Source organism: Danio rerio, chromosome 4 (genome assembly GCF_052040795.2).
Source record: "Danio rerio strain M-AB ecotype USA chromosome 4, GRCz13ab, whole genome shotgun sequence".
Taxonomy (NCBI): Eukaryota; Metazoa; Chordata; class Actinopteri; order Cypriniformes; family Danionidae; genus Danio; species Danio rerio.
Genome location: NC_141024.2, coordinates 71890609 through 71917430, shown reverse-complemented (window position 1 = coordinate 71917430; position 26822 = coordinate 71890609). Strand labels below are relative to the sequence as shown.

The 26822-nt window shown below is 46.5% G+C and overlaps 13 non-coding genes across 13 annotated transcripts; 7 read left to right on the top strand and 6 right to left on the bottom strand.

Moving 5' to 3' along the window:
* Positions 1-632: 632 nt before the first annotated feature.
* On the bottom strand, positions 633-705 carry trnar-acg (transfer RNA arginine (anticodon ACG)). Its single transcript has one exon. It is a non-coding gene; the product is annotated as a tRNA-Arg (tRNA).
* A 302-nt stretch (positions 706-1007) lies between these two features.
* trnae-cuc (transfer RNA glutamic acid (anticodon CUC)) lies at positions 1008-1079 on the top strand. Its single transcript has one exon. It is a non-coding gene; the product is annotated as a tRNA-Glu (tRNA).
* An 89-nt stretch (positions 1080-1168) lies between these two features.
* On the bottom strand, positions 1169-1255 carry trnay-gua (transfer RNA tyrosine (anticodon GUA)). Its single transcript is given in 2 exon segments — positions 1169-1204; positions 1219-1255. It is a non-coding gene; the product is annotated as a tRNA-Tyr (tRNA).
* An 88-nt stretch (positions 1256-1343) lies between these two features.
* Positions 1344-1415, bottom strand: trnae-uuc (transfer RNA glutamic acid (anticodon UUC)). Its single transcript has one exon. It is a non-coding gene; the product is annotated as a tRNA-Glu (tRNA).
* A 1482-nt stretch (positions 1416-2897) lies between these two features.
* Positions 2898-2970, bottom strand: trnar-acg (transfer RNA arginine (anticodon ACG)). Its single transcript has one exon. It is a non-coding gene; the product is annotated as a tRNA-Arg (tRNA).
* A 302-nt stretch (positions 2971-3272) lies between these two features.
* Positions 3273-3344, top strand: trnae-cuc (transfer RNA glutamic acid (anticodon CUC)). Its single transcript has one exon. It is a non-coding gene; the product is annotated as a tRNA-Glu (tRNA).
* Positions 3345-3433: 89 nt separating this feature from the next.
* On the bottom strand, positions 3434-3520 carry trnay-gua (transfer RNA tyrosine (anticodon GUA)). The gene is given in 2 exon segments: positions 3434-3469; positions 3484-3520. It is a non-coding gene; the product is annotated as a tRNA-Tyr (tRNA).
* Positions 3521-3608: 88 nt separating this feature from the next.
* On the bottom strand, positions 3609-3680 carry trnae-uuc (transfer RNA glutamic acid (anticodon UUC)). Its single transcript has one exon. It is a non-coding gene; the product is annotated as a tRNA-Glu (tRNA).
* Positions 3681-18173: 14493 nt separating this feature from the next.
* On the top strand, positions 18174-18246 carry trnam-cau (transfer RNA methionine (anticodon CAU)). Its single transcript has one exon. It is a non-coding gene; the product is annotated as a tRNA-Met (tRNA).
* Positions 18247-19023: 777 nt separating this feature from the next.
* On the top strand, positions 19024-19096 carry trnam-cau (transfer RNA methionine (anticodon CAU)). Its single transcript has one exon. It is a non-coding gene; the product is annotated as a tRNA-Met (tRNA).
* Positions 19097-19863: 767 nt separating this feature from the next.
* trnam-cau (transfer RNA methionine (anticodon CAU)) lies at positions 19864-19936 on the top strand. The gene has a single exon. It is a non-coding gene; the product is annotated as a tRNA-Met (tRNA).
* A 782-nt stretch (positions 19937-20718) lies between these two features.
* trnam-cau (transfer RNA methionine (anticodon CAU)) lies at positions 20719-20791 on the top strand. Its single transcript has one exon. It is a non-coding gene; the product is annotated as a tRNA-Met (tRNA).
* A 2977-nt stretch (positions 20792-23768) lies between these two features.
* On the top strand, positions 23769-23841 carry trnam-cau (transfer RNA methionine (anticodon CAU)). Its single transcript has one exon. It is a non-coding gene; the product is annotated as a tRNA-Met (tRNA).
* The last annotated feature ends 2981 nt before the right edge of the window (positions 23842-26822 follow it).

The following is a 26822-nucleotide window of genomic DNA, read 5'->3' as shown; positions in this document are numbered from 1 at the left end:
GGTTTGACATTCAAACATAATAGGCTGGACGCAGTGTCTTGTAGGAGACGTTAAATGAATGAAACTCCAGGAGGTTTGTACAGCCCACTTGGCGCTGAAGTTTCACACACTTGGAGCTGACCAGGCCATTTGGAGCAGGCTCCGATTTCTATTTATACCTTTCTCAGTCAGGTAACTTCCTTTTCAGTAGTATGAGCATCTGCACTGTGTGGCATATTTGCAGACATATAACAGAGACTGAAGCATTGCTCACACTTGTCTGAGATGGTCATTTTGACTGGAACCTTGTTTGGGGTTGGCACTTTGTTTTTGAATCTTGTCTGCTTTTACGTACGTGTATCTGTGCTGCAGTAGAACGCCTTAGCCTCACAGCAAACATTTTGGTCTACAAGCTGTCACTGGCGTCTTCAAAGGAGACTGGCTGTACTGCTTTATTCTGGAAGTCCCGAGGGATGTACAGGACCAAGACATGAGAGCAGTTGGGGCAGCCTTTGAAACCAGGGGAGCACCCCACGGGCTCTGTGCTGGCGGCCCCAGAAACTCGATTCACTCCAGAGTAGAACCGAACAACTCCGGCAGGGGCAAACGGCGACCGCAGTGCACAGACTGACAGCAAGGCAAAAAGTCCAGAGCGAGCCAGCCAGGAGTCGAACCTAGAATCTTCTGATCCGTAGTCAGACGCGTTATCCATTGCGCCACTGGCCCAGTCTCTCTCTGCACTGCTCAAGAGCACCCTGCTCCGATAGGAGGACACGGTTCGGTCAAGATGGAGTTCCTTCGACGCATGCTGTGCTTTGTTATCATGACAAGTTGTGGTGCCGATAGGATGCTCTTACACAGAGCATGTGACAGTCCCTCCCTAGAAGAACTGTGATCCAGGCTCTGAGACTTTCTCCTCTCCAGGAGGAGGTTACAAGCGTTAGAGCTATTTTTGTCAGAGCAGGCAGCTGCAGCACACCTGGCTGGAGGCCCACAGCCAGGCTTGAGGGCAAGCTCTTGCCAGCCCTTCCCTGGTGGTCTAGTGGTTAGGATTCGGCGCTCTCACCGCCGCGGCCTGGGTTCGATTCCCGGTCAGGGAACTTTCTTTTCACCTCCATGGTAAACCTCGAGCTGTAGCGCCTAGCATGACTTGGCAAAGGCAAGAAAGCAGGGCTGAGCGCAAAAGGCCTCCTTCGAGCCGGAGTCGAACCAGCGACCTAAGGATTGCCAACATCCCACCTACAGTCCTCCGCTCTACCAACTGAGCTATCGAAGGCTTACGAGGCACTTATGCAACAACACCCTACAAGGTCGCTGCAGTCCGACTGCTGGCCGAAAAGGACAGAAGCAAAAGCACTCAAGCCTTCCCATACCGGGAGTCGAACCCGGGCCGCCTGGGTGAAAACCAGGAATCCTGACCGCTAGACCATATGGGAACTGCCACTTTTGAGACCCAGTCTTGGCACAAACTCCAGTTCTTTCTGACCGCCCGCACTTCCCTGCTCCGCTTGCTCAAGTGCCACTCATACACTCACGCACGTTCTCATGCACAGTTTCTTAGTTTCCATAACCTACAATCTTCTGATCCATCGTCACAAGCGTTATCCTTTGTGCCACCGGCGCTCTGTTCAGCACCTTGTTAGCAAACTGCTTGAAGCAAGGACAAGGCTTTGTCAACCCGGAGTTCCTTCACCACACGTTCTGCTTTGTTTTTATGGCGAGAGGTTGTGTGGATGGGATGCTCTCACAGGATTCCTGACAGTCCCTCCACAGAAGACCTGAGATCCAGGGTCGGAGACTCTCTCCTCTCCAAGAGGAGGTTAAAAGCAATGGTTTCTTTTATGTCTTTGTGTCAGAGCACTTAGGTGTTGCTGCAGCTCAGAGATCTACAAGTGGAGGAGATTACACTGCAAGTTGGCTGGCTGACCTCTAAGTGGTAAGCACTTATGCCACAAGTAGGCTGGGTTTGCGATTGATGTAGCTGTAGTAGACAGTCATAAAAATAAAGAAAATAGAAACTGGTTACTCTGAGGTTGTGTTTAGGGTTGGGCTAGGTGTAAAATTGAATACAAAACAGCAGATTACTGTGAGGTTGGCCCTGGGGCTGGGGTAGGTGTGATATTAGTAAAATGCAATAGGTTGTATTCTGTGCCATGTACAGGACATTGAATAAATGAAAACCACATGGAGGTTTGTTACTGTGAGGTTGGGTTTAGAGTTGGGGGTAAGTTTGGAGGTCCATAAAACGCAGCAGGAAACTTTGAGCTTGGGTTTAGGATTGGGGTAGGTTTGACATTCAAACATAATAGGCTGGACGCAGTGTCTTGTAGGAGACGTTAAATGAATGAAACTCCAGGAGGTTTGTACAGCCCACTTGGCGCTGAAGTTTCACACACTTGGAGCTGACCAGGCCATTTGGAGCAGGCTCCGATTTCTATTTATACCTTTCTCAGTCAGGTAACTTCCTTTTCAGTAGTATGAGCATCTGCACTGTGTGGCATATTTGCAGACATATAACAGAGACTGAAGCATTGCTCACACTTGTCTGAGATGGTCATTTTGACTGGAACCTTATTTGGGGTTGGCACTTTGTTTTTGAATCTTGTCTGCTTTTACGTACGTGTATCTGTGCTGCAGTAGAACGCCTTAGCCTCACAGCAAACATTTTGGTCTACAAGCTGTCACTGGCGTCTTCAAAAGAGACTGGCTGTACTGCTTTATTCTGGAAGTCCCGAGGGATGTACAGGACCAAGACATGAGAGCAGTTGGGGCAGCCTTTGAAACCAGGGGAGCACCCCACGGGCTCTGTGCTGGCGGCCCCAGAAACTCGATTCACTCCAGAGTAGAACCGAACAACTCCGGCAGGGGCAAACGGCGACCGCAGTGCACTGACTGACAGCAAGGCAAAAAGTCCAGAGCGAGCCAGCCAGGAGTCGAACCTAGAATCTTCTGATCCGTAGTCAGACGCGTTATCCATTGCGCCACTGGCCCAGTCTCTCTCTGCACTGCTCAAGAGCACCCTGCTCCGATAGGAGGACACGGTTCGGTCAAGATGGAGTTCCTTCGACGCATGCTGTGCTTTGTTATCATGACAAGTTGTGGTGCCGATAGGATGCTCTTACACAGAGCATGTGACAGTCCCTCCCTAGAAGAACTGTGATCCAGGCTCTGAGACTTTCTCCTCTCCAGGAGGAGGTTACAAGCGTTAGAGCTATTTTTGTCAGAGCAGGCAGCTGCAGCACACCTGGCTGGAGGCCCACAGCCAGGCTTGAGGGCAAGCTCCTGCCAGCCCTTCCCTGGTGGTCTAGTGGTTAGGATTCGGCGCTCTCACCGCCGCGGCCCGGGTTCGATTCCCGGTCAGGGAACTTTCTTTTCACCTCCATGGTAAACCTCGAGCTGTAGCGCCTAGCATGACTTGGCAAAGGCAAGAAAGCAGGGCTGAGCGCAAAAGGCCTCCTTCGAGCCGGAGTCGAACCAGCGACCTATGGATTGCCAACATCCCACCTACAGTCCTCCGCTCTACCAACTGAGCTATCGAAGGCTTACGAGGCACTTACGCAACAACACCCTACAAGGTCGCTGCAGTCCGACTGCTGGCCGAAAAGGACAGAAGCAAAAGCACTCAAGCCTTCCCATACCGGGAGTCGAACCCGGGCCGCTTGGGTGAAAACCAGGAATCCTGACCGCTAGACCATATGGGAACTGCCACTTTTGAGACCCAGTCTTGGCACAAACTCCAGTTCTTTCTGACCGCCCGCACTTCCCTGCTCCGCTTGCTCAAGTGCCACTCATACACTCACGCACGTTCTCATGCACAGTTTCTTAGTTTCCGTAACCTACAATCTTCTGATCCATCGTCACAAGCGTTATCCTTTGTGCCACCGGCGCTCTGTTCAGCACCTTGTTAGCAAACTGCTTGAAGCAAGGACAAGGCTTTGTCAACCCGGAGTTCCTTCACCACACGTTCTGCTTTGTTTTTATGGCGAGAGGTTGTGTGGATGGGATGCTCTCACAGGATTCCTGACAGTCCCTCCACAGAAGACCTGAGATCCAGGGTCGGAGACTCTCTCCTCTCCAAGAGGAGGTTAAAAGCAATGGTTTCTTTTATGTCTTTGTGTCAGAGCACTTAGGTGTTGCTGCAGCTCAGAGATCTACAAGTGGAGGAGATTACACTGCAAGTTGGCTGGCTGACCTCTAAGTGGTAAGCACTTATGCCACAAGTAGGCTGGGTTTGCGATTGATGTAGCTGTAGTAGACAGTCATAAAAATAAAGAAAATAGAAACTGGTTACTCTGAGGTTGTGTTTAGGGTTGGGCTAGGTGTAAAATTGAATACAAAACAGCAGATTACTGTGAGGTTGGCCCTGGGGCTGGGGTAGGTGTGATATTAGTAAAATGCAATAGGTTGTATTCTGTGCCATGTACAGGACATTGAATAAATGAAAACCACATGGAGGTTTGTTACTGTGAGGTTGGGTTTAGAGTTGGGGGTAAGTTTGGAGGTCCATAAAACGCAGCAGGAAACTTTGAGCTTGGGTTTAGGATTGGGGTAGGTTTGACATTCAAACATAATAGGCTGGACGCAGTGTCTTGTAGGAGACGTTAAATGAATGAAACTCCAGGAGGTTTGTACAGCCCACTTGGCGCTGAAGTTTCACACACTTGGAGCTGACCAGGCCATTTGGAGCAGGCTCCGATTTCTATTTATACCTTTCTCAGTCAGGTAACTTCCTTTTCAGTAGTATGAGCATCTGCACTGTGTGGCATATTTGCAGACATATAACAGAGACTGAAGCATTGCTCACACTTGTCTGAGATGGTCATTTTGACTGGAACCTTGTTTGGGGTTGGCACTTTGTTTTTGAATCTTGTCTGCTTTTACGTACGTGTATCTGTGCTGCAGTAGAACGCCTTAGCCTCACAGCAAACATTTTGGTCTACAAGCTGTCACTGGCGTCTTCAAAGGAGACTGGCTGTACTGCTTTATTCTGGAAGTCCCGAGGGATGTACAGGACCAAGACATGAGAGCAGTTGGGGCAGCCTTTGAAGCCAGGGGAGCACCCCACGGGCTCTGTGCTGGCGGCCCCAGAAACTCGATTCACTCCAGAGTAGAACCGAACAACTCCGGCAGGGGCAAACGGCGACCGCAGTGCACTGACTGACAGCAAGGCAAAAAGCCCAGAGCGACCCAGTCTTCCGCAACGCCGCTTTAAACGCATCGGGGAAAGTCCAAACACAAAATGTGTTTCATATCCTCAAACAAGTGTTTATGTTTTTATATGGTGTGGTCTAATTTATAAATGAAACTTTAAATGTAGAGCTTTAGTGAACAGTGTTGTGCAAGTTACTTCGAAACTGTAATACATTACAGATTACTTATTTCTGTTATTTAAATGTAATCCCTTACCTTACAATATTACTGTCTCAGAATTGTAATATGTTACATTACTCTTTTATTACTTTTTAGTTACTTTCATCAAAATAACTACAGAATTAGAACTTAACATTGTAAAATTCTATAATGTTCTATAATGAGCATTTTACATCCAGTAGAAAGTGATTTGATGTAGCAGAATGACTCTGACCTCTCCAGGCTACTAACAATATAGTATATATTTGGCAATGTGATGGCTCAAGACAATGCAAGAAAGGATGACAGCGAGAATTACAAATGATCTGTTAAAAGTATGGTAGAGGTAAAGTGATTATCTGGCAATATCTGTGAATGGCTTGGCAATATTCATATTAGACACAACAGGCCGATATGTAAACTCCAATACCATGACAAAATGCAGATTTTGTTTCTTTTCTTATTGTTGCCATTATTGTATTTACTTTACATTCAAGTGGTTTACAACACAAAACCGTCCTGCACAAAGTGAGCATGATGAACAGCTTTCTCAGTATAATGTTTGTGCATCGATTTCCTGTTTGTGGACAAAACTGCTTGCGAGCTCTCACATACGCTGCTTACACACAAATTCTCACAATCTCACAAATATGCACCGCTCACGCACAAATTTTCTTGCATGCCCTCAGTACACTGCTCTCTCAGTGAGATTATATGCAAACTCACAATTTGTGTCTTGTGTTCCCTCTTGCTTTCAAGCTTTTTGATATGAATTACATTAGTACACTATTTATAAACAATAACCAAAATACTAAAATAGACTTATAATTTTTAATCTAATAAACCATAACATTGTTGGCTGTATGTTATATGATGAGATATTTCAAATAAAAAGCATTTAGACAAAAATATAAACTAAAGCAAGCAGAAATGTGACTAATAGAAACACTTGATAAGGTATTATAGCCTACTGTACTATTCACTCTTCAAATAAATCTCATTATCAATCACATTTTTTTTATGGCAACTAAAATAAAGTGAACTAGTGTCTCTTGTCTTCCACATTGTTGATGAGATTGTGGAGGACATTTTCACTGCCATCATCTTCATTTTGAGAAGAAGCTGTTCCACACGGCCCCTGAACACACATATTGTCATTAAGTACTTTAATTACTCTGTTGTGGTAATACTACATTTACATTTAGTCATTTAGCAGACGCTTTTATCCAAAGCGACTTACAAATGAGGACAAGAAAGCAATTTACACAACTAAGAGCAACAATGAATAAGTGCTATAGGCAAGTTTCAGGTCTGTAAAGTCTAAGAAGGGAAGTATTAGTTTTTTTTTTGTTTTGTTTTTTGGGGTACAGTTAGTGTGATATTCAGAGAGGCAATTGCAGATTTAGGAAGTGAAGTGGAGACTAAATAGTTGAGTTTTTAGTCGTTTCTTGAAAATAGCGAGTGACTCTGCTGTTCTGATGCAGTTAGGGAGTTCATTCCACCAACTGGGCAGATTGAGCGTGAGCGTTCGCGAAAGTGATTTCTTCCCTCTTTGGGATGGAACCACGAGGCGACGTTCATTCACAGAACGCAAGTTTCTGGAGGGCACATAGATCTGCAGAAGTGAAAGCAGATAAGAAGGAGCAAGGCCAGAAGTCACTTTGTAGGCAAACATCAGGGCTTTGAATTTGATGTGAGCAGCAACTGGCAGCCAGTGCAAACGGACTAGCAGCGGAGTGACATGTGCTTGTTTAGGTTCATTGAAGACCACTCGTGCTGCTGCATTCTGGAGCAGTTGAAGAGGCTTGACAGAGTTAGCTGGAAGCCCAGCTAGTAGAGAGTTGCAGTATTCCAGTTTGGAGAGAACAAGAGCTTGAACAAGGAGTTGAGCTGCATGTTCAGATAAGAGGGGTCGGATCTTTCTGATGTTATAGAGTGCGAATCTGCACAATCGAGCAGTTCTAGAAATGTGGTCAGAGAAGTTTAGTTGGTCATCAATCGTTACTCCAAGGCTTTTCACCATTTTGGATGCAGTAATGGTTGCCCCATCCATCTGGATTGAAAAGTTATGGTGTAGAGTCGGGTTGGCAGAAACTACAAGCATTTCCGTTTTCACGAGGTTCAGCTGAAGATGATGATCTTTCATCCAGTGTGAAATATCCAACAGGCAGGCTGAGATGCGAGCTGGAACCGAGGGATCATCAGGATGAAAAGAGAGGTATAGCTGAGTATCATCAGCATAGCAGTGGTAGGAGAATCCATGTCTCTGGATGACTGGTCCTAGAGATGATGTGTAGATGGAGAAGAGAAGTGGCCCAAGAACAGAGCCTTGAGGTACCCCAGTGTTTAGATGCTGTAGGTTGGACACCTCTCCCCTCCAAGACACCCTAAATGACCTGTCAGAGAGGTAAGATCTGAACCATTGTATAACAGTGCCCTCAACGCCCAGTGACTCGAGCGTAGATAGCAGGATCTGGTGGTTGACAGTGTCAAAAGCAGCTGACAAGTCCAGCAAAATGAGGACTGATGATTTAGAGTCTTCTTTAGCCAGTCTGAGATCCTCCACGACCGAGAGCAGGGCAGTCTCAGTTGAGTGGCCTTTCTTAAAGCCGGATTGCTTGTTGTCCATGAGATTGTTTTGAGTAAGAAAATCCAGGACTTGATTGAACACAACTTTCTCCAGAATCTTGGCCATGAATGGAAGCAGGGATACTGGTCGGTAGTTTTCAAGTAGCGTATGGTCCAGGTTGGGTTTCTTTAGCAGTGGGGTTACCCTAGCCTGCTTAAATGAAGTGGGGAATAAACCAGAGTCAAGAGATGTGTTGATTATTTGAGTCAGTGTTGGTATGACTGCAGGAGAGATGGCTTGCAAGAGATGAGAGGGAATGGGATCGAGTGGACAGGTGGTTGCATGGCTAGATAGCACAAGTTTGGACACCTCAGACTCAGAGAGCTGAGAAAAAGAGGTGAGTGTGTGTGGTGTTGGTGGTGTATCTTGCGTGTTTGTTGTAGGTGCAGCAAATTTAGCACTGATTTTTGCAGTTTTGGTGCAAAAGAATGTAGCAAAGTCATCAGTAGTAAGTGTGGAGGATGCGGGTGGAGGAGGAGGATAGAGGAGGGAGGAAAATGTTTTAAAAAGTAGGCGAGGATTAGTGGCATTGTTGATTTTCAGATGGTAATATGTCTGCTTTGCAGAAGTATCCTCAGCTGAGAAAGAGGACAGAAGAGTTTGGTATGTTAAGAGCTGTGCAGGATTTTTAGTTTTCCGCCAAATTCTCTCTGCAGCCCGAAGTTTTGAGCGATGCTCACGGAGAGCATCCGAGAGCCAGGGTGCAGGAGGACTGGCACGGGCTGGCCTGGATGCAAGAGGACATAATCGGTCTAGACATGATGCTAGTGTGGAGCAGAGTGTATTAGTGGCACTGTTCGAATCAAGTGCAGAGAGTTTGCAAGATGGAGGAAGAGAGTCTGAAACAAGGGTGGATTGTCTATTGGGTGAAAGAGATCGTAGGTTTCTGCAAAAGGTAACCAGTGTTGGAGTGTGTGGCGGCTCAGGAGTAATGTGGATGTTGAGAGACAGAAGGAAATGATCCGATATTTGTAGTGGAGTTACTATTGTTTGATCAGTGAAGCAGTGTCGTGTGTAAATAAGGTCTAGCTGATTACCTGATTTGTGGGTAGCAGAAGTAGGTGCTCTTTTTAGGTCAAAAGAAGCAAGCAGAGTCTGAAAGTCTGCAGCTTGCGGTTTGTCAACGTAAATGTTGAAGTTACCTAGCACCAACAAGGGAGTGTCAATATTAGAAAAAGATGAGAGAAGAACATCCAGTTCATCTAAGAAGTGACCTAATTTACCTGGTGGGCGGTAAATGACAACCACATTTATGTAGAAGGGGTGGATAATGGTGACTGCATGGAATTCAAAGGAGCTGATTGTTGGCAGTGACAGTCTCTGAGAGAATTTCCATTCTTTGGAAATTAGTAGTCCAGTCCCACCCCCTCTCCCTGTCTGACGTGGAGTGTGGGAAAAAGAGAAATTAGCAGAAAGAGTAGCATGTGTAGCAGTGTCCTCCGGCCTCAACCAGGTCTCAGTTAGAGCCATAAGATTATAGTCAGAATATGTAGCTATGGAGGTAATAAAATCTGCCTTGTTAACAGCTGATTGATAATTCCAGAGGCCCACGGAGAGAGAGAGTTGTGGAATAGCAGATACATGTATTGAACGAAGGTTGTGAGGATTACGCCTGTAGCGTACCTCCCGTGTTTTGTGAATGTTAGTAACAACAGGAATTAGAAAACACATAATAAACATGCACTGACAACAAAAATAAGTGTAAAGATAAAGTAAAACAAGAAAGTAAAGTACTCAAGTGCTTTGTCGGTGTCTTTGCTCGGTGGAGTCGCGCAGGTAGAGTCCATGGCGAAGGTAGATTCGATTGTCTTTACACTCGTCGGTCTTAGTCGCGCAGGTAGAGTCGATGGTCTTTACACTCGTTGGTCTTAGTCGCGCAGGTAGAGTCGATGGTCTTTACACTCGTCGGTCTTTACACGAGGCGGTCTTCACACGAGGCGGTGTTCACACGAGGCTACCGCAACCGCTGCCGCGGTGAAAAAGTTCTTTATATAACCCCAAAGCACTAGCTGATTGAATTCAGCTGGACACGCCTCCCGAGTCAAAACAAGGGCCAAAACTGAGGCGGACGACGCGAAAACTGTCTGCGTTCGCTACACAAGCTCTTATAGTAACCAAGGAAACAGTGGCAAAACACTTCTAGTATTATACACAACTGAAAGCAAGTTTAAATGTCCTACAACTTTACACAAACAGCTGAAAACAAGTCCTCAAACCATACACAACAACTGAAACAAGTCTTAAATGTACTTACAGGCTGCTGGTCTCGATGGTTAAGTGCTTCTCCTGCCGACTAATGCTAGCGTGCTCACTATATAGTGGTTACCTGGTGTTTGGACACACCTCCAGAGTCAAAACAAGGGCCGAAACTGAGGCGGACGACGCGAAACCGTCTGCGTTCGCTACACAAGCTCTTATAGTAACCAAGGAAACAGTGGCTAAACACTTCTTGTACTATACACAGCTGAAAGCAAGTTTAAATGTCCTACAACTTTACACAAACAGCTGAAAACAAGTCCTCAAACCATACACAACAACTGAAACAAGTCTTAAATGTACTTACAGGCTGCTGGTCTCGATGGTAAAGTGCTTCTCCTCCTACTATAGTTGCTATGGTAACACAACAAGTGTAATATAAACAATTGATCCAGTGCTGTAATTTTTTTACAATATGGTGTAGATTGTACTACAATTCACCACACTTTACTGTAGTAAAACTACACTTTATATTTAATTTTATGAGTTCACTATTCTTAATACGACAGTATGCTTAAGCATTCATTGTAAATGCTAGCCTAAAACATAGGCAGTATACCTTACACTCAAAAACACTAGTATTTATTATAGAATTTATCTTAACCTGTAAGTAAATAGTGTAGCACTATATAAACCATATCAAAATTCTTGGGTTAACAATCAAATAGGAGGATCTCTAGAGAGCAACAGAACGAAAGGAAGAGGAAACACAAGGCACAGATTGTGAGTCTGCATCATCTGACGGAGCGAGAGAAGGTCGTTAGCATGTGAGCAGCCCAGCTAGTGTTGAGTTAACGCGAGGAGTTTTGTCCACAGAGGAAACCGGCACGTTCACTCGCTCGTATTACATGAATGAGCTTACGACATTTGTCAGTGAAATAACGCCATATGCACTTACGTCCGTCTCGCGAATGCACTGTCTTATGCCATTTTCATCTATTTTCTGCTGCGCGTACTGCAAACCGGGCTGAGCCAATAGCCCCGGACCTTGAGCTCAGAAGCTGAAATCATTCTGCGTTCAAAGTAAAGTAAGTCAAAGGTCCCATAGCCAGAGGGAGATTAATGACTGCACGCGCATATATTCTCTAGCCACGAACAAGAAATAGAACTGCAGGATTTTTTATTTGTTAATGTCTTGCGGGCGAAAAGTGTGTTGTAACGCACGCGTTACTAAACATGTACCGAGTAAAATATTACTGAAAATGTATTAGTAATGCCTTACACTACTGCGTTACAGGAAAATGTAATACATTACTGTAATACATTACTTTTGTAACAAATTACTCCCAACACTGTTAGTGAATAGCAGCTGAGCGCAACAAATACTATGTCTATATTTTTTAGGCTGCTCGCTCTTATGTGCTGAAACAATTAACACAACGTCTATCAAAACAAGGATGTTATAAAATACATTTTATACCTAGTTATAACGCAGAATTTCATGTGGTTTTGTATTATTTATATGTGCGCTGACTGTGCTGGGTCACTCGTCAGTGGCGAGAGCACTCGATGCACAATGCCAACAGTCGGTCGGTGACTAAACAAATGTAATGAATGGTAATACGCAGGTCTGTGCTTATAGACAAATAATGTACTGCTGTACAGTAACGTGTCATTTGTTTGTTTTGGTTATCTTCATTTTAATGGTTTCGTTTCTTGATGATTCCATGGTGTGCTTTATCTGCCTGATTCCTGCTGAAGTGGGCGGGTTGTGTGACGTTTGATTCGGGGAACCTTCTGGGGGCAGTGTTTACGTGACGCGCTGCGAGCTACTAGCCCAGGTGTGGGCAAACTTGATCCTGGAGGGCCAGTGTCCTGCATAGTTTAGCTCCAACCCTATTCAAACAGACCTCCCTATAGAGTTCAAGTGATCTTGAAGACACTGATTAGTTTGTTCAGGTGTGTTTGACTAGTGTTGGAACAAAACTCTGCAGGGACACCAGCCCTCGAGGATCAAGTTTGTCCATCCCTGTACTAGCCCGACAGTGGAAACACGACATGATTTTGGCCTCATTACTCAACCTCCCGAGCTATTGGCCCGGCCCAATAAAAGCCCTAGCTTGCACTGAGATTGATGCGCTGCTTTGTCAGTGTTATTGGTGCCAGAGAGTTAAAGACTGAAGCCTGCCATCAAAGCCAAAGATCACATATGTGAGAAGTGGGAATCGAACCCACTCCTCCAGAAGAAGCTGCAACATGACCACAGTGACTTAGACCGCTCGGCCATCCTGACATATTTACCTGGCCCAAGCTGTCTCCTAGGAGCCACACTGCAGCACCGTGATATGGAAGCTGGTGTTTCGCAGTATGCACAGTTTCAACATTCTGCCTCGTTGGCCCAGTAGGCAGCGCGTCAGTCTCATAGTCTGAAGGTCGTGAGTTCGACCCTCACACGGGGCAGGGTGGTACCTTTTGGCACACGGGAGCGCTCAGATGACTGGGTGGCATTTTTTATCCCCTTCCGTGTGGTTCATGCTTCCTGGGGGCAAAAGAGGCTACAGCTCCTCTGGAGGCCTGGTGGCGTGAAGTTCAAGTAACATTACCTGAGTCTGAAACAATGATGGTAAAATGCTCCCATTCCTGTCACATTGTCGCTTGACGTTCGGAGTGGATCTATCAAATGTCATGAATTAACAGTGTGTGAGGAATTCACGAAAAGTTCTGCAAATCCCATTACCTTAAAAATCAACGGCATCCCAGAACATTCCACTACAGGGCATTCCAAGACAGTTCTTTAAATCCCCTTTCGGTGCACTTGTATTAAAGCCCTCGTCCATTGTTTTGTTCACATGCTTCTCCGAGTTGCTGTTGACAATGCCTTGATCACAAATGCCTTTAAACTTACAGTCTTAAGTGCCCATAAAGGCTGCCAGGGACACTGCTACGCTGCATGAACTTTGGCGCAAAGAGATTGATGCGCTGCTTTGTCAGTGTTATTGTCTCACTCTGACATGGTGCCAGAGAGTAAAAGACTTTATCCTGAACTCATAGCCAAAGGTCACGTTTGTCACAAATAGGAATCAAACCCACACCTCCAGAGGAGGCTGTGACCTGACCACAGCGATTCAGACCACTCAGCCATCCAGACATGTTTACCTGGTGCAAGCTGACTCCTAGGAGCCACACTGCAGCACCGTGATATGGAAGCTGGTGTTTCACAGTTTGAACAGTCCCAGCAGTCTGCCTCCTTGGTGCAGTAGGCAGCGCGTCAGTCTCATAATCTGAAGGTTGTGAGTTCGAGCCTCACATGGGGCAGGGTGGTTCCTTTTAGCACACGGGAGCGCTTAGATGACTGATCGGCATTTTTTATCTCCTTCCATGTAGTTCATGTTTCCTGGGGGCAAAAGAGGCTACAGCTCCTCTGGAGGCATGGTGGCGTAAAGTTCAAAGAACATTACCTGAGTCTGAAGCAATGATGGTAAGATGCTCCCATTCCTGGCACGTTGTCGCTTGGCGTTCGGAGTGGATCTATCAAATGTCATGAATAAACAGTGTGTGAGGAATTCACGAAAAGTTCTGCAAATCCCATTACCTTAAAAATCAACGGCATCCCAGGACATTCCACTACAGGGCATTCCAAGACAGTTCTTTGGATCCCCTTTCGGTGCACTTGCATTAAAGCCCTCGTCCATTGTTTTGTTCACATGCTTCTCCGAGTTGCTGTTGACAATGCCTTGATCACAAATGCCTTTAAACTTACAGTCTTAAGTGCCCATAAAGGCTGCCAGGGACACTGCTACGCTGCATGAACTTTGGCGCAAAGAGATTAATGCGCTGCTTTGTCAGTGTTATTGTCTCACTCAGACATGGTGCCAGAGAGTTAAAGACTTAATCCTGAACTCATACCCAAAGATCACGTTTGTCACAAATGGGAATCAAACCCACACCTCCAGAGGAGGCTGTGACCTGACCACAGCAATTTAGACTGCTCAGCCATCCAGACATGTTTACCTGGTCCAAGCTGTCTCCTAGGAGACACACTACAGCACCGTGATATGAAAGCTGGTGATTTACAGTTTGCACTGTTCTAGCAGTCTGCCTCGTTGGCGCAGTAGGCAGCGCGTCAGTCTCATAATCTCAAGGTCGTGAGTTCGAGCCTCACACGGGGCAGGGTGGTACCTTTTGGCACACGGAAGCGCTCAGATGACTGGGCAGCATTTTTTATCCCCTTCCGTGTGGTTCATGCTTCCTGGGGGCAAAAAAGGCAACAGCTCCTCTGGAGGCATGGGGGCGTGAAGTTCAAAGAACATTACCTGAGTCTGAAGCAATGATGGTAAGATGCTCCCATTCCTGTCACGTTGTCGCTTGACGTTCGGAATGGATCTATCAAATGTCATGAATTAACAGTGTGTGAGGAATTCACGAAAAGTTCTGCAAATCCCATTACCTTAAAAATCAACGGCATCCCAGGACATTCCACTACAGGGCATTCCAAGACAGTTCTTTAAATCCCCTTTCGGTGCACTTGCATTAAAGCCCTCGTCCATTGTTTTGTTCACATGCTTCTCCGAGTTGCTGTTGACAATGCCTTGATCACAAATGCCTTTAAACTTACAGTCTTAAGTGCCCATAAAGGCTGCCAGGGACACTGCTACGCTGCATGAACTTTGGCGCAAAGAGATTGATGCGCTGCTTTGTCAGTGTTATTGTCTCAATCTGACATGGTGCCAGAGAGTTAAAGACTTAATCCTGAACTCATAGCCAAAGATCACGTTTGTCAAAAACAGGAATCCAGCCCAAACCTCCAGAGCAGGGTACGATCTGACCACATCGATTCAGACCGCTCAACCACGCGGACATGTTTACCTGGTCCAAGTTGTCTCCTAGGAGCCCCACTGCAGCACCGTGATATGGAAGCTGGTGTTTCACAGTTTGAACAGTTCCAGCAGTCTGCCTCGTTGGCGCAGTAGGCAGCGTGTCAGTCTCATAATCTGAAGGTCGTCAGTTCGAGCCTCACATGGGGCAGGGTGGTTCCTTTTAGCACACGGGAGCGCTTAGATGACTGGGCGCCATTTTTTATCCCCTTCCGTGTAGTTCATGCTTCCTGGGGGCAAAAGAGGCTACAGCTCCTCTGGAGGCATGGTGGCGTGAAGTTCAAAGAACATTACCTGAGTCTGAAGCAATGATGGTAAGATGCTCCCATTCCTGTCATGTTGTCGCTTGACGTTCGGAATGGATCTATCAAATGTCATGAATTAACAGTGTGTGAGGAATTCACGAAAAGTTTTGCAAATCCCATTACCTTAAAAATCAACGGCATCCCAGGACATTCCACTACAGGGCATTCCAAGACAGTTCTTTGGATCCTCTTTCGGTGCACTTGCATTAAAGCCCTCGTCCATTGTTTTGTTCACATGCTTCTCCGAGTTGCTGTTGACAATGCCTTGATCACAAATGCCTTTAAACTTACAGTCTTAAGTGCCCATAAAGGCTGCCAGGGACACTGCTACGCTGCATGAACTTTGGCGCAAAGAGATTAATGCGCTGCTTTGTCAGTGTTATTGTCTCAATCTGACATGGTGCCAGAGAGTTAAAGACTTAATCCTGAACTCATAGCCAAAGATCACGTTTGTCAAAAACAGGAATCCAGCCCAAACCTCCAGAGCAGGGTACGATCTGACCACATCGATTCAGACCGCTCAACCACGCGGACATGTTTACCTGGTCCAAGTTGTCTCCTAGGAGCCCCACTGCAGCACCGTGATATGGAAGCTGGTGTTTCACAGTTTGAACAGTTCCAGCAGTCTGCCTCGTTGGCGCAGTAGGCAGCGTGTCAGTCTCATAATCTGAAGGTCGTCAGTTCGAGCCTCACATGGGGCAGGGTGGTTCCTTTTAGCACACGGGAGCGCTTAGATGACTGGGCGCCATTTTTTATCCCCTTCCGTGTAGTTCATGCTTCCTGGGGGCAAAAGAGGCTACAGCTCCTCTGGAGGCATGGTGGCGTGAAGTTCAAAGAACATTACCTGAGTCTGAAGCAATGATGGTAAGATGCTCCCATTCCTGTCATGTTGTCGCTTGACGTTCGGAATGGATCTATCAAATGTCATGAATTAACAGTGTGTGAGGAATTCACGAAAAGTTTTGCAAATCCCATTACCTTAAAAATCAACGGCATCCCAGGACATTCCACTACAGGGCATTCCAAGACAGTTCTTTGGATCCTCTTTCGGTGCACTTGCATTAAAGCCCTCGTCCATTGTTTTGTTCACATGCTTCTCCGAGTTGCTGTTGACAATGCCTTGATCACAAATGCCTTTAAACTTACAGTCTTAAGTGCCCATAAAGGCTGCCAGGGACACTGCTACGCTGCATGAACTTTGGCGCAAAGAGATTAATGCGCTGCTTTGTCAGTGTTATTGTCTCACTCAGACATGGTGCCAGAGAGTTAAAGACTTAATCCTGAACTCATACCCAAAGATCACGTTTGTCACAAATGGGAATCGAACCCACACCTCCAGAGGAGGCTGTGACCTGACCACAGCAATTTAGACTGCTCAGCCATGCAGACATGTTTACCTGGTCCAAGCTGTCTCCTAGGACAGGGGTTCCCAAACTTTTCAGGCCGCGACCCCCAAAATGACAATGCCAGTGACTCCTGACCCCCAATATCCTCTGAGGTGGTTATAAATACAGAAACCTTGCATGCAATGGCGCACACACACCAATGGACCCAAGTCTATTCTTCTTTTAATTTTTTTAATGTATGAGAGCTGTAAATGGGCCACAAAGTTTAACCAGGTGCTATGAAATCTGCTGCATCTGACACTAATACTGTGTCTTTAATACAATGTAATTACCCCAGGGGTTGCAATCCAATAAAAGTAGTAACTATAAGCTACTATAGTAACTATATATGGTATATACGAATATTTTTTCTCTTCAGTAGGTAATGGATAAAATATGGTAATTCTTATGGTTTAATAAAAATAATTAGATTTTTGGAAATCACCAGGCGACCCCCCTTCATTGTCCCGCGACCCCTCGGGGGGTCCCGACCCCCACTTTGAGAACCATTGTCCTAGGAGACACACTACAGCACCGTGATATGAAAGCTGGTGATTTACAGTTTGCACAATTCTAGCAGTCTGCCTCGTTGGCACAGTAGGCAGCGCGTCAGTGTCATAATCTGAAGGTCGTGAGTTCGAGCCTCACACGGGGCAGGGTGGTACCTTTTGGCACATGGGAGCGCTTAGATGACTGATCGGCATTTTTTATCCCCTTCCGTGTGGTTCATGTTTCCTGGGGGCAAAGGAGGCTACAGCTCCTCTGGAGGCATGGTGGCGTGAAGTTCAAAGAACATTACCTGAGTCTGAAGCAATGATGGTAAGATGCTCCCATTCCTGTCATGTTGTCGCTTGACGTTCGGAATGGATCTATCAAATGTCATGAATTAACAGTGTGTGAGGAATTAACAGTGTGTGAGGAATTCACGAAAAGTTCTGCAAGTCCCATTACCTTAAAAATCAACGGCATCCCAGGACATTCCACTACAGGGCATTCCAAGACAGTTCTTTAAATCCCCTTTCGGTGCACTTGCATTAAAGCCCTCGTCCATTGTTTTGTTCACATGCTTCTCCGAGTTGCTGTTGACAATGCCTTGATCACAAATGCCTTTAAACTTACAGTCTTAAGTGCCCATAAAGGCTGCCAGGGACACTGATACGCTGCATGAACTTTGGCGCAAAGAGATTGATGCGCTGCTTTGTCAGTGTTATTGTCTCACTCAGACATGGTGCCAGAGAGTTAAAGACTTAATCCTGAACTCATAGCCAAAGATCACGTTTGTCACAAATGGGAATCGAACCCACACCTCCAGAGGAGGCTGTGACCTGACCACAGCGATTTAGACTGCTCAGCCATCCAGACATGTTTACCTGGTCCAAGCTGTCTCCTAGCAGACACACTACAGCACCATGATATGAAAGCTGGTGTTTCACAGTTTGAACAGTTCTAGCAGTCTGCCTCGTTGGCGCAGTAGGCAGCGCGTCAGTCTCATAATCTGAAGGTCGTGAGTTCGAGCCTCACATGAGGCAGGGTGGTACCGTTTGGCACACGGGAGTGCTTAGATGACTGGGCGCCCTATCCCCTTTTGTATGGTTCATGCTTCCTGGGGGCAAAAAAGGCAACAGCTCCTCTGGAGGCATGGGGGCGTGAAGTTCAAAGAACATTACCTGAGTCTGAAGCAATGATGGTAAGATGCTCCCATTCCTGTCACGTTGTCGCTTGACGTTCGGAATGGATCTATCAAATGTCATGAATTAACAGTGTGTGAGGAATTCACGAAAAGTTCTGCAAATCCCATTACCTTAAAAATCAACGGCATCCCAGGACGTTCCACTACAGGGCATTCCAAGACAGTTCTTTGGATCCCCTTTCGGTGCACTTGCATTAAAGCCCTCGTCCATTGTTTTGTTCACATGCTTCTCCAAGTTGCTGTTGACAATGCCTTGATCACAAATGCCTTTAAACTTACAGTCTTAAGTGCCCATAAAGGCTGCCAGGGACACTGCTACGCTGCATGAACTTTGGCGCAAAGAGATTGATGCGCTGCTTTGTCAGTGTTATTGTCTCACTCAGACATGGTGCCAGAGAGTTAAAGACTTAATCCTGAACTCATAGCCAAAGATCACGTTTGTCACAAATGGGAATCGAACCCACACCTCCAGAGGAGGCTGTGACCTGACCACAGCAATTTAGACTGCTCAGCCATCCAGACATGTTTACCTAGTCCAAGCTGTCTCCTAGGAGACACACTACAGCACCGTGATATGAAAGCTGGTGAATTACAGTTTGCACGGTTCTAGCAGTCTGCCTTGTTGGCGCAGTAGGCAGCGCGTCAGTCTCATAATCTGAAGGTCGTGAGTTCGAGCCTCACACGGGGCAGGGTGGTACCTTTTGGCACACGGAAGCGCTCAGATGACTGGGCAGCATTTTTTATCCGCTTCCGTGTGGTTCATGCTTCCTGGGGGCAATAGAGGCTACAGCTCCTCTGGAGGCATGGGGGCGTGAAGTTCAAAGAACATTACCTGAGTCTGAAGCAATGATGGTAAGATGCTCCCATTCCTGTCACGTTGTCGCTTGACGTTCGGAATGGATCTATCAAATGTCATGAATTAACAGTGTGTGAGGAATTCACGAAAAGTTCTGCAAATCCCATTACCTTAAAAATCAACGGCATCCCAGGGCATTCCAAGACAGTTCTTTAAATCCCCTTTCGGTGCACTTGCATTAAAGCCCTCGTCCATTGTTTTGTTCACATGCTTCTCCGAGTTGCTGTTGACAATGCCTTGATCACAAATGCCTTTAAACTTACAGTCTTAAGTGCCCATAAAGGCTGCCAGGGACACTGCTACGCTGCATGAACTTTGGCGCAAAGAGATTGATGCGCTGCTTTGTCAGTGTTATTGTCTCAATCTGACATGGTGCCAGAGAGTTAAAGACTTAATCCTGAACTCATAGCCAAAGATCACGTTTGTCAAAAACAGGAATCCAGCCCACACCTCCAGAGCAGGGTACGATCTGACCACATCGATTCAGACCGCTCAACCACGCAGACATGTTTACCTGGTCCAAGTTGTCTCCTAGGAGCCCCACTGCAGCACCGTGATATGGAAGCTGGTGTTTCACAGTTTGAACAGTTCCAGCAGTCTGCCTCGTTGGCGCAGTAGGCAGCGCGTCAGTCTCATAATCTGAAGGTCGTGAGTTCGAGCCTCACATGGGGCAGGGTGGTTCCTTTTAGCACACGGGAGCGCTTAGATGACTGGGCGCCATTTTTTATCCCCTTCCGTGTAGTTCATGCTTCCTGGGGGCAAAAGAGGCTACAGCTCCTCTGGAGGCATGGTGGCGTGAAGTTCAAAGAACATTACCTGAGTCTGAAGCAATGATGGTAAGATGCTCCCATTCCTGTCATGTTGTCGCTTGACGTTCGGAATGGATCTATCAAATGTCATGAATTAACAGTGTGTGAGGAATTCACGAAAAGTTTTGCAAATCCCATTACCTTAAAAATCAACGGCATCCCAGGACATTCCACTACAGGGCATTCCAAGACAGTTCTTTAAATTCCCTTTCGGTGCACTTGCATTAAAGCCCTCGTCCATTGTTTTGTTCACATGCTTCTCCGAGTTGCTGTTGACAATGCCTTGATCACAAATGCCTTTAAACTTACAGTCTTAAGTGCCCATAAAGGCTGCCAGGGACACTGCTACGCTGCATGAACTTTGGCGCAAAGAGATTGATGCGCTGCTTTGTCAGTGTTATTGTCTCAATCTGACATGGTGCCAGAGAGTTAAAGACTTAATCCTGAACTCATAGCCAAAGATCACGTTTGTCAAAAACAGGAATCCAGCCCACACCTCCAGAGCAGGGTACGATCTGACCACATCGATTCAGACCGCTCAACCACGCGGACATGTTTACCTGGTCCAAGTTGTCTCCTAGGAGCCCCACTGCAGCACCGTTATATGGAAGCTGGTGTTTCACAGTTTGAACAGTTCCAGCAGTCTGCCTCGTTGGCGCAGTAGGCAGCGCGTCAGTCTCATAATCTGAAGGTCGTGAGTTCGAGCCTCACATGGGGCAGGGTGGTTCCTTTTAGCACACGGGAGCGCTTAGATGACTGGGCGCCATTTTTTATCCCCTTCCGCGTAGTTCATGCTTCCTGGGGGCAAAAGAGGCTACAGCTCCTCTGGAGGCATGGTGGCGTGAAGTTCAAAGAACATTACCTGAGTCTGAAGCAATGATGGTAAGATGCTCCCATTCCTGTCATGTTGTCGCTTGACGTTCGGAATGGATCTATCAAATGTCATGAATTAACAGTGTGTGAGGAATTCACGAAAAGTTTTGCAAATCCCATTACCTTAAAAATCAACGGCATCCCAGGACATTCCACTACAGGGCATTCCAAGACAGTTCTTTGGATCCCCTTTCGGTGCACTTGCATTAAAGCCCTCGTCCATTGTTTTGTTCACATGCTTCTCCGAGTTGCTGTTGACAATGCCTTGATCACAAATGCCTTTAAACTTACAGTCTTAAGTGCCCATAAAGGCTGCCAGGGACACTGCTACGCTGCATGAACTTTGGCGCAAAGAGATTGATGCGCTGCTTTGTCAGTGTTATTGTCTCACTCAGACATGGTGCCAGAGAGTTAAAGACTTAATCCTGAACTCATACCCAAAGATCACGTTTGTCACAAATGGGAATCGAACCCACACCTCCAGAGGAGGCTGTGACCTGACCACAGCAATTTAGACTGCTCAGCCATGCAGACATGTTTACCTGGTCCAAGCTGTCTCCTAGGACAGGGGTTCCCAAACTTTTCAGGCCGCGACCCCCAAAATGACAATGCCAGTGACTCCTGACCCCCAATATCCTCTGAGGTGGTTATAAATACAGAAACCTTGCATGCAATGGCGCACACACACCAATGGACCCAAGTCTATTCTTCTGTTAATTTTTTTAATGTATGAGAGCTGTAAATGGGCCACAAAGTTTAACCAGGTGCTATGAAATCTGCTGCATCTGACACTATTACTGTGTCTTTAATACAATGTAATTACCCCAGGGGTTGCAATCCAATAAAAGTAGTAACTATAAGCTACTATAGTAACTATATATGGTATATACGAATATTTTTTCTCTTCAGTAGGTAATGGATAAAATATGGTAATTCTTATGGTTTAATAAAAATAATTAGATTTTTGGAAATCACCAGGCGACCCCCCTTCATTGTCCCGCGACCCCTCGGGGGGTCCCGACCCCCACTTTGAGAACCATTGTCCTAGGAGACACACTACAGCACCGTAATATGAAAGCTGGTGATTTACAGTTTGCACAATTCTAGCAGTCTGCCTCGTTGGCGCAGTAGGCAGCGCGTCAGTCTCATAATCTGAAGGTCGTGAGTTCGAGCCTCACAAGGGGCAGGAAGGTAACTTTTGGCACATGGGAGCGCTTAGATGACTGATCGGCATTTTTTATCCCCTTCCGTGTGGTTCATGTTTCCTGGGGGCAAAAGAGGCTACAGCTCCTCTGGAGGCATGGTGGCGTGAAGTTCAAAGAACATTACCTGAGTCTGAAGCAATGATGGTAAGATGATCCCATTCCTGTCATGTTGTCGCTTGACGTTCGGAATGGATCTATCAAATGTCATGAATTTACAGTGTGTGAGGAATTCACGAAAAGTTCTGCAAGTCCCATTACCTTAAAAATCAACGGCATCCCAGGACATTCCACTACAGGGCATTCCAAGACAATTCTTTAAATCCCCTTTCGGTGCACTTGCATTAAAGCCCTCGTCCATTGTTTTGTTCACATGCTTCTCCGAGTTGCTGTTGACAATGCCTTGATCACAAATGCCTTTAAACTTACAGTCTTAAGTGCCCATAAAGGCTGCCAGGGACACTGCTACGCTGCATGAACTTTGGCGCAAAGAGACTGATGCGCTGCTTTGTCAGTGTTATTGTCTCACTCAGACATGGTGCCAGAGAGTTAAAGACTTAATCCTGAACTCATAGCCAAAGATCACGTTTGTCACAAATGGGAATCGAACCCACACCTAGAGAGGAGGCTGTGACCTGACCACAGCAATTTAGACTGCTCAGCCATCCAGACATGTTTACCTAGTCCAAGCTGTCTCCTAGGAGACACACTACAGCACCATGATATGAAAGCTGGTGAATTACAGTTTGCACAGTTCTAGCAGTCTGCCTCGTTGGCGCAGTAGGCAGCGTGTCAGTCTCATCATCTGAATATCGTGAGTTCGAGCCTCACACGGGGCAGGGTGGTACCTTTTGGCACACGGAAGCGCTCAGATGACTGGGCAGCATTTTTTATCCCCTTCCGTGTGGTTCATGTATCCTGGGGGCAATAGAGGCTACAGCTCCTCTGGAGGCATGGGGGCGTGAAGTTCAAAGAACATTACCTGAGTCTGAAGCAATGATGGTAAGATGCTCCCATTCCTGTCACGTTGTCGCTTGACGTTCGGAATGGATCTATCAAATGTCATGAATTAACAGTGTGTGAGGAATTCACGAAAAGTTTTGCAAATCCCATTACCTTAAAAATCAACGGCATCCCAGGACATTCCACTACAGGGCATTCCAAGACAGTTCTTTGGATCCCCTTTCGGTGCACTTGCATTAAAGCCCTCGTCAATTGTTTTGTTCACATGCTTCTCCGAGTTGCTGTTGACAATGCCTTGATCACAAATGCCTTTAAACTTACAGTCTTAAGTGCCCATAAAGGCTGCCAGGGACACTGCTACGCTGCATGAACTTTGGCGCAAAGAGATTGATGCGCTGCTTTGTCAGTGTTATTGTCTCACTCAGACATGGTGCCAGAGAGTTAAAGACTTAATCCTGAACTCATAGCCAAAGATCACGTATGTCACAAATGGGAATCGAACCCACACCTCCAGAGGAGGCTGTGACCTGACCACAGCAATTTAGACTGCTCAGCCATGCAGACATGTTTACTTGGTCCAAGCTGTCTCCTAGGAGACACACTACAGCACCGTGATATGAAAGCTGGTGATTTACAGTTTGCACAATTCTAGCAGTCTGCCTTGTTGGCGCAGTAGGCAGCGCGTCAGTCTCATAATCTGAAGGTCGTGAGTTCGAGCCTCACACGGGGCAGGGTGGTACCTTTTGGCACATGGGAGCGCTTAGATGACTGAACGGCATTTTTTATCCCCTTCCGTGTGGTTCATGTTTCCTGGGGGCAAAAGAGGCTACAGCTCCTCTGGAGGCATGGTGGCGTGAAGTTCAAAGAACATTACCTGAGTCTGAAGCAATGATGGTAAGATGCTCCCATACCTGTCACGTTGTCGCTTGGCGTTCGGAGTGGATCTATCAAATGTCATGAATTAACAGTGTGTGAGGAATTCACGAAAAGTTCTGCAAATCCCATTACCTTAAAAATCAACGGCATCCCAGGACATTCCACTACAGGGCATTCCAAGACAGTTCTTTGGATCCCCTTTCGGTGCACTTGCATTAAAGCCCTCGTCCATTGTTTTGTTCACATGCTTCTCCGAGTTGCTGTTGACAATGCCTTGATCACAAATGCCTTTAAACTTACAGTCTTAAGTGCCCATAAAGGCTGCCAGGGACACTGCTACGCTGCATGAACTTTGGCGCAAAGAGATTGATGCGCTGCTTTGTCAGTGTTATTGTCTCACTCAGACATGGTGCCAGAGAGTTAAAGACTTAATCCTGAACTCATAGCCAAAGATCACGTTTGTCACAAATGGGAATTGAACCCACACCTCCAGAGGAGGCTGTGACCTGACCACAGCGATTTAGACTGCTCAGCCATCCAGACTTGTTTACCTGGTCCAAGCTGTCTCCTAGGAGACACACTGCAGCACCGTGATATAAAAGCTGGTGTTTCACAGTTTGAACAGTTCTAGCAGTTTGCCTCGTTGGCGCAGTAGGCAGCGCGTTAGTCTCATAATCTGAAGGTCGTGAGTTTGAGCCTCACATGGGGCAGGGTGGTATCTTTTAGCACACGGGAGCGCTTAGAGGACTGGGCGGCATTTTTATCCCCTTCCGTGTGGTTCATGCTTCCTGGGGGCAAAAGAGGCAACAGCTCCTCTGGAGGCCTGGTGGCGTGAAGTTCAAAGAACATTTCCTGAGTCTGAAGCAATGATGGTAAGATGCTCCCATTCCTGTCACGTTGTCGCTTGACATTCGGAGTGGATCTATCAAATGTCATGAATTAACAGTGTGTGAGGAATTCACAAAAAGTTCTGCAAATCCCATAACCTTAAAAATCAACGGCATCCCAGGACATTCCACTACAGGGCATTCCAAGACAGTTCTTTAAATTCCCTTTCGGTGCACTTGCATTAAAGCCCTCGTCCATTGTTTTGTTCACATGCTTCTCCGAGTTGCTGTTGACAATGCCTTGATCACAAATGCCTTTAAACTTACAGTCTTAAGTGCCCATAAAGGCTGCCAGGGACACTGCTACGCTGCATGAACTTTGGCGCAAAGAGATTGATGCGCTGCTTTGTCAGTGTTATTGTCTCACTCTGACATGGTGCCAGAGAGTAAAAGACTTAATCCTGAACTCATAGCCAAAGATCACGTTTGTCAAAAACAGGAATCCAACCCAAACCTCCAGAGCAGGCTACGACCTGACCACAGCGATTCAGACCGCTGAACCATCCGGACATATTTATCTGGTCCAAGTTGTCTCCTAGGAGCCCCACCACAGCACCGTGACATGGAAGCTAGTGTTTCACAGTTTGCACAGTTTCAGCAGTCTGCCACATTGGCAGAGTAGGCAGCGCGTCAGTCTCATAATCTGAAGGTCGTGAGTTCAAGCCTCACACGGGGCAGGGTGGTTCATTTTAGCACACGGGAGCGCTTAGATGACTGGGTGGCATTTTTTACCCCCTTCCGTGTAGTTTATGCTTCCTGGGGGCAAAAGAGGCTACAGCTCCTCTGGAGGCCTGGTGGCGTGAAGTTCAAAGTACATTTCCTGAGTCTGAAGCAATGATGGTAAGATGCTCCCATTCCTGTCACGTTGTCGCTTGACGTTCGGAGTGTACCTAACAAATGTCATGAATTAAGAGTGTGCGAGGATTTCACGAAAAGTCCTGCAAACCCCATTACCTTAAAAATCAAAGGCATCCCAGGACATTCCACTACAGGGCATTCCAAGACAGTTCTTTTGATCCCCTTTCGGTGCACTTGCATTAAAGCCCTCGTCCATTGTTTTGTTCACATGCTTCTCCGAGTTGCTGTTGACAATGCCTTCATCACAAATGCCTTTAAACGTACAGTCTAAAATGCCTATTAAGACTGCCAGGGACACTGCTACGCTGCATGAACTTTGGCGCAAAGAGATTGATGCGCTGCTTTGTCAGTGTTATTGTCTCACTCTGACATGGTGCCAGAGAGTAAAAGACTTAATCCTGAACTCATAGCCAAAGATCACGTTTGTCAAAAACAGGAATCAAACCCACACAACCAGAGCAGGCTGCGACCAGACCACAGCAATTCAGACCGCTCAGCCATCCGGATATGTTTACCTGGTCCAAGCTGTCTCCTAGGAGCCACACCGCAGCAACGTGATATGGAAGCTGGCGTTTCACAGTTTCAGCAGTTTCAGCAGCCAGTCTCGGTGGCGCAGTAGGCAGCGCGTCAGTCTCATAATCTGAAGGTCGTGAGTTCCAACCTCACATGGTGCAGGATGGTACCTTTTGGCACACGGGAGCGCTCAGATGACTCGGCGCCATTTTTTATCCCCTTGCGTGTGGTTCATGCTTCCTGGGGGCAAAAGAGGCTACAGCTCCTCTGGAGGCATGGTGGCGTGAAGTTCAAAGAACATTTCCAAAGTCTGAAGCAATGATGGGAAGATGCTACCTAACAAATGTCATGAATTAAGAGTGTGTGAGGAATTCATGAAAAGTCCTGCAAATACCATTACCTTAAAAATCAACGGCATCGCAGGACATTCCACAACAGGGCATTCCAAGACAGTTCTTTTGATCCCCTTTCGGTGCACTTGCATTAAAGCCCCCGTCCATTGTTTTGTTCACATGCTTCTCCGAGTTACTGTTGACATGCGTTGATCACAAACACCTTGAAACTTACAGTCTAAAGTG